Raw genomic sequence first — 12,171 nt, 5'->3', positions numbered from 1 at the left:
GTGACCCCCGCGTTATAAATAGACCGACAGATGAACGGACGCGTGGCGGGTTTTCTCTGGGCTTGGTCTCCGACAGCAACGCGACCTAACACCAACATTCAATTTATATCGGATCAACTCTCCTGGAGTTAGTGACCTATGGACGGGCAGAGCTAAACACGAAGAGCGAGCCCCTGATAGCAACACGAGATGACGCTGGCATCTTGTCGCCACTGCGGCCGTCGACACACGAGTTATCACGAATCCTGTGCTAGGAACACGACAGATGGACGGAGAGAGAGCTAAACCCACAACGTTTTCACACTCGGTTTGGAAAGCAAATGAAAACAAAGCAAGTTACGTTGCTCGTTAAGGCCGGACAAGCTGAAAAGTTTGCACTCCAAACACAGACGTGTTGTTTCTCAGCCTGCCACTAATTGCTTGGTATGTTTACCAAGTATTACGGGAACTCTAAAACAAAGCGACTGCAGAGGCAGCTAACTGAACGATAAAGCACTGTTTCCGTTAATTACCTGCACGGCGATTGACAGCGCCGCACCACATCGCATTATTACGGCAATTAAACAAATAAAACACAAGGATGCAAACGGGCAGTCAGAATCAATGTGATGCTGCCGTTGTGTTTGGTTGAAATGAATCCATCTGTGCGGAGCTTTGAGCGCGTGGTGGGTTTTCACCCCTGGTTGTTTCCCGCACGAAGCCAAAACATTTTTCACCGCTAACGGAATTCATCGCCTATGTTGCAGCACCCTCTCTTGGGACTCAGCGAGGCCTTTCTGGATAAATAACGAACATGTTATTATTTTTATTGATGCTGCCACAGTATGTATGTGTATATAGGTTGAATTTCTTTCGCACCGAACGTTGCCAACCGTGCTAATCGGAGGTGATGATGATTTAAAAGTGTGCAGGCCCCCAATGGCTTCCTAATATCGGAAGGAAGAGCATTGCAGACGGCCGTTGAAGCGCATCTGAAAGCGCCGCGCGATGCCGGTAACCGTCTTTGTTCGATGGTTAGCCAAAAGCAGCCGCTGCGAGGATGACCGGAGGTCGCGGCGACGGTTTATGCTCCACGCTGAAAATGGCTCGCACCCTCAACTTGCAATCCAGAGGTTCCCCCGTTCCAATTCCATCTTCCGGCGTGGCAGTCGAAACAATGGGGGCAAAGTTTCTCAAGGCCGCCCCCCCCCCTCCAGTCCACCCAGGAATGTAAATGAGCTCGCTATGGTTAGTCAATCAGCAGCTCGCGTGTGGCACATGTGGCTCGGCGTGGAAGAGTAGGCCAAATGCAGGAGGTGGCTCTCTCGAACTCCCTCCAGTGGAGTCCCTTCTGCCGCCAACAGTGCTTGAACTACAGGCGGCCGAAACCTGGATTCGAACCCAGGTACTCAGAGGTGCAGGCTCAGCACTCTGACCTCCGTGCCACCAGGTGAGATGTTGACTACCTCGCCTGGTATACAGGAGGTCTTGGGTTCAATCCCGATCCCGACGCCTGCTGTATATTTGAAGTTTGCACGTCTCTCCCCGTGGTAGCGTGGATTTTTCTCCGGGTCCTCCGGTTTTTCTCTCCACATTTCGAGACCTGGCCACAAATGATGGCTCAACGAAGTGGCTTATCACGTGGAAATTTAGATCAGCCAAAGACTCTGAAACGCACGTTGATTCTAAACGTGGAGGAAAATCCTTGGACCCGCAGAAGAATCCACACGACCATGGGGAGAACACGCAAACTCCAAATATACATCGGGATCGAACCCACGACCTCCTTGTATACCAGGCGAGGTAGTAAAAATCTCTGCTAGAAATTTCCACACAATGACAATCCACTTCGTTGAGTTATCATTTTTGACCAGGTTGCTTGTGAAAAATAGTTGTAAATGTCAGTGGGCCTAACCTGGTGAAATAAACCAAAATATATTTATAGTTGAACAGTTTTAATAGTTTAATAAAGCTAAACCTTTCACCCTCCACATTTCTACCCAGGACCACGTTTTCTCACTTCCCAAATCTCAGTACTTCCTTGAGGCATCGCAATTTGTGTTTACCCACCGTCACTCTCTTACCGACACACCCCAAAAGCTTTCAGCCGGTACAAAACTAACTCCCAACTTCAAAGTACGCCTTGAGCCAAGCGACCCAAAGGTCACTCTTGCACTTGAGATGGCTCTGGACTGTTGAGAAAATAAATAATAATAATGAACTTGAATAAAATGGTGATCTAAAGGAATCCAGCTCCGGTCAAACAACTCGGTGACCTCACTAACAGCTATGGCTCACGCGACTTTAGAGTGTTTTTGTGAATATTGTCATCATTAGAAATAATTTAGATTATGTTGCTGCGATGAATGTGTAAACGATAAGCCACTTTGTTGAGGCCATCATTTGTGGCCAGGTCGCTTCTGAAAAATAAGATGTTTTAGTTTGATTTGCATGCGTTTCGACGATGTTTTTTTACCTTTCTTGCAATCTGCACTACCATCGTGTTTTTGTGCTGTTACGCTCTTACCCGCCCCTACTAGACATGTGAAAAAGAGCTTTATATCTCTCATCGGATTCCTCCAGTATAAATAAATATTTATTTTTCTTTGGGTCTTTCGGTAAAGTCACATAAAATAGAACAATAAAATAATAATAAATGAAAATAAAGTGAATAAAACAATTATAAAAATATCACGACGTTTCGATCGCAACACAAGCAATCGTCATTTTTTTGTCACCTGATTATGATTGCTTGTGTTACGATTGAAACGTCGTGATATTTTTATAATTTTTTATTCACTTTATTTATAATTTTATTATTTTATTGTTCTATCTACGTGACTTTACCGAAAGACCCAAAGAATATGAATTCCTGCAGTCACGAAAGCTTTAAGTCAAGATTTATTTATTATTGTTATTTACAATTTGTTTACGCAGGAAAGCCTCGCCGATTCTCAGAAGGGTCCTGCCAAGTTTTTGTTTCCGCAGCAGAGGGTGATTTTGCTGCTGCTGCCAGAGGGTGATGTTGCTGCTGCTGCTGCCGCGTATGATGATCCCAACCGAGTCATTTACAGCGGGTTTCTTTGGACAGCATTCGTATGCTTTGATCAATATCAGTTACATTGTACGGGAGGGGGGGGGGTGTTTTTACACATATCGCTATGGGAAGCAAACGGGAGAACCTCGAAGAAATCCATGCAGAACAGAGGGCGAACATACACACTCCACCGCAGATGAGATGGCACGGGGTAGAAGTCGCAGAGTTTCAGAAGTCGCAACTGGTCAAGAGCAACTGCTAAGGAGCAAGGAGAGAATGGAAGAGAATAGGGAAAAGGCGTTGACCCAGCAGTGGGAAGTTACAGGCCGACTACAACAGATTCACGAAACTCATGGCATCACAAGAGAACTATGGACTCGCATAGAGACCCACGGACTCACGAGAGATACAAAGATTCACCGAGGGGTCGTAGCGATGACGACTGGCAGTTGCACAGCCTGTGCCGTGTTTTAGCTGCCCGGCGCTCTGCTCGTTGTTGTGAGCGTCGATCCGCCACGACTGCCTCCCAACTGCCCAGGAGCGTCCTTCACGAACCGAACCTCCTCGTCAAGTCCACTCAGCTCAAAATCACCTCGTAAAACGCGACAGCCCGTTTCTTCCATCGCCCATGCCGTGTCCGTTTCGCCCCCCTCTATCCGGAGCCACACACCATCACCATCAACTGCACAAAGCAGAGAGAGAGAAATGGACGAATAGAGAGTCAGGCGCCGGTGAACCCTGGTGAACCCGAGCCAACGATGCGAATATTAAACCCACGGCCCCATGTCGGCACAGGCTATTGGAGCAATTAACCGGACACATGAACACAGTGCCAGAGTCCACTAAGCGAGCGCAAGTTCAATGTTCAACCCATGCGAACGTCTCAAGCGAGGCAAAGAAGCGTGCAGGGAGAGAGGCGCCTACTTGGAATTACACTGACCGACAGAAGAGGAAAACGTGGATTCAAGAACGTGCGTAAGCAGGTTGAAGACATCGTATAAGGTGGGCAGCGGAGTAGGTAGGTAGGTGGGCGGATGAGATGCTGGGTAGGTGGACAGGTAAGTGGGTGACTGGATAGTTCGGCAAGTCGGTAGACGTGGGTAATTGTACATATAGGATGTTGAACTTCTTCCGCACCATACGTAGCCAACCGTGATAATTGGAGGTGCTGGGGAAGGACAACAAATGAAACACAAAAAGCGCTTCTAAAGAAATTAGTTTTCAATCTCGATGATTTTATAAAAACGAAAGCTGAAACGTGTGAAAATAAGAATGGGGAGGTTTGCTTAATAATACCAACACCCGCCATTCACCACCAAGTGACAGTGACGTCACCACGGCGCCTGTGCCAGGCCAGGTGCACTCTCAGGCCACGTGATGTGTCTAAGGCTCCGACGACCAGGAGGTCATGGGTCCGGACCCCAGGTGCCATGGGTCGACCGACTGAGACGACTGGCATCTGACCGACTGAGACGACTGGCATCTGACCGACTGAGACGACTGGCATCTGACCGACATCAATCCGCGACAGAGACGACGGAGCACGCGTAGGGCTAGAGGCGGCGGCGCTCCAACTGTATAATATAAAAAAGGGGGCGGCAGTCGCGACACGACGGAGGAGGCAGCTACGTGAGTGGACGCGTCCTAGAGGAGAAACGTCCGCCGTGGAGACGGAGCGATTTTGATCAGCTCGAGTGGAGCCGGGCGGATCGCTACGTCGCAGGATTGTGAGAGACGGGGAGGGTGGGGACAGCCTCCGTAGGCCCCAATCCAGCAGTGGAATGTGCGTGGCCATTGATGCAGAGTATACGCCAAGGAGTGTACAACAGCTGAAGTTCATGAGCCAGGTTCGGAGCGAATGCGTCTCCTTACTGGGAAAACTCCACGTTCCCGTGACGGAGGCAAGTCAACCCGTCTCACAAAGGAAAGGTGAGTTGAACCCCTGACCAGGGCCAAACTGTTACTCTTCCAACCGTGAGTCGGGCAATCTAACTACAACGATTTGCCACTGTCGCCAATCCCCGAATTGCTTGCGAACCTGGGTCTCTATTCCATTTAATAATCTATTATTTACTTTTTGCACTCCGGAAGAACGTAGCGGCCTCTAGTGGCTGCAGGGGAAAAGGGAACTCGTTACATACGACATGTACAAATCTAAAAACATGGACTTTCTTGCGCGCGCACAAGGTTTGATACTTTATCGCGAGGGACGTACACGAGACTGCATCTTGCTGCATGGGCCCACAACATAACCCCTGCGAACCTATAACACCTGTTATGCACAGTGGTCACCCATCCGAAGCCCTACCCAGGATTCAAGCCTGCTCAGTTTCTCAGGTGATCTGGTCATAGGCCACACGCATGTAATTCACATGACATCAAAACTCAAATCGAGGCAACAGCGAGTGCAGCAAATTGTCCGTGAGTTCACGACGTCTGCTCGAGTCCATCCGTTGATAATTAATATTACTTCTAGATTTGAAGCTTTTGTGACTGCAAGGATTCATACTCTTAGTTCTTTCGGTAAAGTCACGTAGGTAAAAAATTAAATTAAAATTAATTAAAATTTTTATAAAAAATTAAATAATAAAATCACGACGTTTCGGAGGCAACACAAGTCTCCGTCATCAGGGGGTGTGTACATTGTGATTAATATTACGATGACCAAACCCAGCCAACTCGGTTTTCGATTCCTGCCCATTGTCAACATCTGTGCGAACCGGTCCCTGGGATTCCCCTAGGAGCACCTGGTGCAGTGTGAAACTCTTCAATGGGGCGACAAAGGTGGGCGGGCACGGGATTGAACAAAACTCACCATTCAATCATCCGCGATGCCGGCCTTAATAGGTGCTCGCAAACAGGACCTGCCCCAACAGTCTGTACGGCTGTAGGGAGATCGTTGTCTTTGTACTGTGGTGGTGTGCGTGCGCTTACCTCGTGACTCTCTCTGTTGTGTTTGTATTGACGTGGGGAGCGATAGTGTAGCGGTTAGCGCGTTGCGCTATGAATCTGGCGACCTGGGTTAGATTCCCGCTCACGGCCAACACCAATGACGATTATCTGAACCGGTCCCGGGCCCTCCCCTAGGTCGACTCAGCCTCAAATGAGTACTTAGTGCGATGTGTAAAAATTGCCACTAGGGAGACAAAGGCGGCCGGGTGTGGTGTTGGCCACCCACCCCCTCGTGTGCCGTGCCGGCCTTCATAGGTGCTCGCTAACAGCACTTGCCCCTACAGTCTGTTAAGGCTATACGGGGGGTCTTTGTCTGTGTGTGAATAGCTGGCGGATCTGCCAGCCAACTCAAGTAAGTCGACCCTTGGCACCGAGGTCTGTCCTGTGACCTCCTGCCAACGAGAATTCGACACTTCACGTGGCCTCAAAGTGCACCTGGCCTGGTACAGGCGCCGTGGTGACATCACCGTCACTTAGTGGCAAATGGAGGTGTTAATGTTGTCTGTGTATGTATTGTGATTTTGAGGTGTGTGTGTGTCTACAGTGTGGTGGGGTGTGTCTACCTTGTGACTGTCTCTGTTGTGTCTGTATTGTGGTTGTGGTGTGTGTCTACAGTGTGGTGGTGTGTCTACCTTGTGACTGTCTCTGCTGTCTGTGTTGTGGTTGAGGTGTGTGTCTACAGTGTGGTGGGGTGTGTACATTGTGATTGTCTCTGCTGTCTGTGTTGTGGTTGAGGTGTGTGTCTGTATTGTGGTTGAGGTGTGTGTGTCTGCAGTGTGGTTGGGTGTTTACATTGTGATTGTCAAGGTCGTGTGTCTGTTCAGAGATGAGACACCCAACTAATGGTGCTGTCAGCATTCAACAGTCATGTACGGCTGTAGTGGGGGGCGAAATCTCGAGTCTTTGTCCTCAAATGACAGGAAACCCAACAACAAAATCACAGCAGCTCTCCGTGAATTCACCATAATGGCAATTCAATCCACGGCTTTACATTATCATCAATAGTTTCATCATCACCATCGAGCGTTCCGACATCCGTCGCTCAACATTGCCACCGACACACCAACTCGGGAGCGAACTCCCCCAAAGCACGTGGAGGATCATGGCAAAACCGGGGAGCGAGGAGAGGGCGATCTCAAAAAAAACAAGGCAGCGCGCTTAATGGCCACCAAAACAAAAACACGATGGAACGAGCCAATCACAGCAGCCTGGCCCTCCCCTCCCCCGCCTCTCTCTCTCTCCGTCCCACCGCAGCAAGACGAGCGAACCGGGGGTCACGCTTCCCACGCTTGCGCGCTCGTGTGTGTGTGTTATTATCCGCCCTCTCGCTCGTGTACCGGCAAAGCCATGGAACATTCTACGCGGAGGGTTCCCCACCGCGGGCCAAACCGAAGGCGCTTGCCGCCGCATCTCCTCTCTCTGTGTGTTCATCCCGTACGCCGTGTTGCCATTCACATGTCACATGTGGTGGTGCTGCTGCTGCTGCTCGCTAACGGCACTTGACACAACAGTCTGTGAAGGCTATACGGGAAGGTCTTTGTCGTCTCGGACAGGGGGCTTCCGATCCACTGCTGAGAGACGACGGCCCCCGCCGAGTTCGATTCTCGCCCACGACCAATAACGAACACGGTGTTCGAACCGGTCCTAGGCCTCCCACCTAACTCCCCACCCTCAACCAGGCAAAGGTTAGCACGGTCTTAAAATTTCGTTTCCTGGTGCTGGTGGGTAAACATCAGCAAATGGGGAGACAGGTGGCCCAGGTGTGGCGTTGTCGGTCGTTCCGGCCTTCCAAAAACCCCTTGCCCCAACAGCCTGTTAAAGAACCACACGGGGGGATCTTCACACTGAGCTGCATTTGTCTCTCAGGACGAAACGAGGGGCCTAACATTGTCCGACGTTTTCGTGCGGCCGCGTGCCCTGCTCGGTTATATATGCTGCCGCCGTTAGCTGCGATGTCATCTCCCCGTGGTTTTCGTTTGAAATGCAGGAAGGGGGGGGGGAGGTCGATGCTGGTGGTTACGATGGATGTTTACTCACGCACGCAAGCGCTCGCACGCACGCACCCCCAGTGCTCTCCTTGCACAGGCGAGTCACACTCGGCCAGCACCATCAACCGGATAGCCAGCCGCTGACAAGGCTTATTCTGCCAGCCCATCACCCAGACAAGCTGACCACACGGCTAACTCGGCGACCGAAACACGCAACCAGACGGCCAACTGCGCTGCCAAGCTGCCTAAAGCCCAGCCAGCTATCAAGGCAGTCAATCAAGACGGTCAGCTGGCAGCTACTCTGCCAGCCACTCATCCAGTCAGGTATCCCAGCCAGGGACTCAACCCCGACTAGCCAGGCAGCCAGTTAGTTATTCGACCAGTCACACAACTAGTCAACCAGTGACCCAGTCATTCCACAAATCAATAACACCACAAAGATAAAGATCCCCCATATAACCTTAACAAACTCTATGAGCAAGTGCTGTTAGCGAGCACCTATGAAGGCCGGAACGACACCACCCCTGGCCGCATTGTCTCCCCAAAGAGCGACGTTTACACACTGCACCAGGTACCCATTTGAGGCCCAGTTGACCTAGGGGAGGCACAGGGCCGGTTCAGATAATCGTCACTGGTATTGGCCGTGAGCGGCAATCGAATTCTGGTTGACAGGTTCGTAGCGCAGCGCGGTAACCGCTGCACTACAGCTCCCCTCGTGAATCACCACGCAAACACACACACCTCCAACACGTCAGCCTCACCACACGCACACACACACACCTCCATCACACCAGCCTCACCACACACACACACCTCCATCACACCAGCCTCACCACACACACACACACACCTCCATCACACCAGCCTCACCACACACACACCTCCATCACACCAGTCTCACCACACACACACACCTCCATCACACCAGTCTCACCACACACACACACCTCCATCACACCAACCTCACCACGCACACACACACACCTCCAACATACCAGCCTCACCACACACACACCTCCATCACGCCAGTCTCACCACACACACCTCCATCACGCCAATCTCACCACGCACGGCCGCGGTGACCATAAACATGGTTACACAAATCACCATCCGCCATACCACCATTCCATCGTACCACAATATCACCCCACCACCGTACACACTCGACCACAACACCATCGCACAACCAAAACACCGTACCACCATTTCATTATGCCCAACCCCCTAACCATCACACCACTCATTGTGCCAATCTCCCAGAGTATCATCCCGCACCGCACAACCACAACAAAAGCCACCGTGGCGACGACAACACAACGGCCCCAGAACGAGCGGCACACGGGGAGATGAGATGAGCCGAGCAAGAGAGAAGGGAGATGATGGGAGGAGGAGGAGGAGATGAAGATGCGTGCGCATTACCTTGCACAGCAGAAGCAGCAGCAGCATCCCTGGACGTGACTCGCTCAGCGGACAACGGAGCAGCGTGGACGTGTGACAGCTGGCCTTCTCAAAGCCCCTTTGTCCAAGACGAGCTCATTGGCCGGACACCGTCACCCCCCCCACCACCACCAACCACTCTCTCCCCGAACTGGCTGGCCACCCGGGCCAGCCACCAAACTAGTCACCCAAACAGCTAGGAAGCCAAGTCGGTCGACCCCAGCCAGTCAGTTGGCCACCTAAACCAACCAGCCACTAAGGCGGGCAGGAAAATGTTGCCAGTCAGATAGTGAGGCCATCGGCCTAACAGCTTAACACTCAGACAGCCAGTCGACCACCCAGCCAGTTAGTCACCTAGTCAGCAAGGTAAAGTCACCTAGCAAGCCACTCAACCGGTCAGCTAGCCAAGCAGAGTACCAGCTAACCAACACGTCAGCCAGATACTCAGTCAGATACTGAGGCAGTCAGTCAACCAATCATCTAGCTTGCTAGCTAACTCACCCAGTAGGCCAGTAAGCTAGGTAGCCACCGAGCTAGTTAATGCCACAACCACCGAGATCGCTACCCAGTCAGCCCGTGGCTACGGGACGCGGGCAAGTGCTGTCGAGGTGCCGGGGTCGTCCACACACCAACCCCCTCGGCACGCAGCAGCAGCAGCAAACGTCGGAGCAAACAAACAAAAATCCCAACGCAGCGAGCGGCCGATAGATCCGATCCTTGTGGAGGAAGACGGCGGTGTGGCCGGGGTAGAGAGGGGGGGGGGGTGCGACTGTCGATCGAGACGAATATCTCCTGTGGAACGGCACGGCGCAGGATGAAGAGAGAGAGAGACGCACGCGGAGGGAGACGTGTGGTCGTAGAGCTTGTGTTGTAGTCGTAGTAGGCAGGCGGGCAGGAGGAGGAGGACGCCAGTGCGTGCGTGCGTGAGAGAGCGAACCGTGTGAGCGTTACGCACAACCGAGGGACCGCGGGGTGGGGAGCGAGAGAGGGGGGGTGAAGAGGCGGTGGTGGTGAGCCGCAGTGGCAACAATGCGAGTGAGCAACAGTCGAGCGGGTGGGGAGGGAATGGTGGGGAGGAGGGAGGCGGCACGACATTGCAGAGTGGGAGGGAGGAGAGAAGGGGAGGGGAGAGGGAGGGAGGGGAGAGGGGGGGAGGGAGGGGGGAGAAAGAGGGGGAGGGAGGAGAGAGTGGGAGGAGCCAGAGAGGGGGGGAGGTAGGAGGGAGGAGGGGGGAGGGAGGAGAGAGTGGGAGGAGACAGAGAGGGAATGAGGAGCGGGGAGAAAGAGAAGGGGGAGGGAGGAGAGAGTGGGAGGAGAGAGGGGGTTGAAAGAGAAGGGGGAGGGAGCAGAGAGTGGAAGGAGAGAGGGGGGGGAGAAAGAGAAGGGGGAGGGAGGAGAGAGTGGGAGGCGACAGAGCGGGAGGGAGGGAGGAGAGCCACACGCACGCAGCGAATGGGAGCGAACGCCGGGTCCAAAACGAGCAAAGCGGGCACAACCAGCTCGATCCGGTTGGGCGAATGTCGCGTGAAAGCGTGGGAGGGAGGTTCCCCAGGTCCATGTTGTTCAACGTGAGTCGGGACGGACGAGGAGGCGGCTGACCGCCTTCACAACACCACCCCCGAGCTCACCAGCGTGACATCCACGCAGCCGCCACCCCCAAAAACAGCGACGCAGTGTTCGAGCGCACTGCCCGCCCTGCGAAGCGGACAGACCCGAGTTTGAATTCCTGGTCAGGGGGGCTCACATCATCGGTGTCAGAATCGTCCACCACTACAACCACCACCAAAAGATCTCTCCCCCCCCCCCCCCAATTGCCTTATAACAGACTAGGGGCAAGTGCTGTTAGCGAGTGGCAGCACTTATGAAAGGTGGCGCACGGCGCAAGCAGGGGGGGGGGGGACCAGCACCACGCAAGGCCGCATCGTGTCTCCCCCCGTGGGGATGTTTACACGTCGCGCACACGACTCATGTGTGAGGCTGAGTCGAACTAGCGGGAGGCCCAGGACCGGTTACGAGCATCGGCACTGGTGCTGGCCGTGAACAGCAACGGAGATCTGCTTTGGTCGCCGAGTTCGTAGCGCAACGCGCTAACCGCTGCGCCACCGCTCCCCACAACAACAACCACCTTGACCACCAATAGCCGCCATTCGCCACTAAATGACGGTGATGTCACCACGGCGCCTTGAGGCCAAGTGAAGCGTCGAAGGCTCGCTGACAGGTCACGGGACAGACCAAGGTGGTGACCATGGGTTGACTGACACAGATGACTGGCAGATGCACCACCTGTGTCACCCCCTACCGTGCCAACTTGAGGCCCACCCCAACCTTGACCACCACAAAATCTTGACCACGGCCACGCTCAAATCAGCTGATACAACTCACAACAGCGTCCTTGCCCCACATCTCCAATGAGCGCGATTGGCTACGTCTGGTACTAAAAGAAGTTCAACATACAGTACGTATATTCAACGGGACAGACACAGGTGCCCATGGGTTGACTGACAGATGCCTGGCAGATTGCACCCATCCTGTGTGCTACCTACTGTGGGGTCGTCCATAAATGACGTCACGCACCTGGGGGGGGGGGGTCAGACATTTGTGACGATGTGTGACGAGGGGGGGGGGTTGAGACGTCACATCAAAATGCGCAACTTTAAATAAATATAGACAACACGTTCTATTTAATTACATAGACTTTTTACTAAATGTTTTCTCCTACATCAGAGTGCAGCGCCACATTAAATACGCACTACAATGACAATAGTTTAAAGCGATTTG

General features: G+C 52.8%; 1 protein-coding gene across 1 annotated transcript in view; it reads right to left on the bottom strand.

Annotated features, from left to right (window-relative positions):
- Window positions 1-9,366, bottom strand: part of LOC144734053 (roquin-1-like) — a 46,150-nt gene extending 36,784 nt beyond the window's left edge. The window contains 1 exon segment of the mRNA XM_078616102.1: window positions 3,609-9,366. The gene's annotated coding sequence lies outside the window, so the exon portion shown is untranslated.
- Window positions 9,367-12,171: the final 2,805 nt, after the last annotated feature.

The sequence above is a fragment of the Lampetra planeri genome, chromosome 49 (genome assembly GCF_965212315.1).
Source record: "Lampetra planeri chromosome 49, kcLamPlan1.2.h2, whole genome shotgun sequence".
Taxonomy (NCBI): Eukaryota; Metazoa; Chordata; class Hyperoartia; order Petromyzontiformes; family Petromyzontidae; genus Lampetra; species Lampetra planeri.
This window is presented reverse-complemented; position numbering and strand designations above follow the sequence as displayed.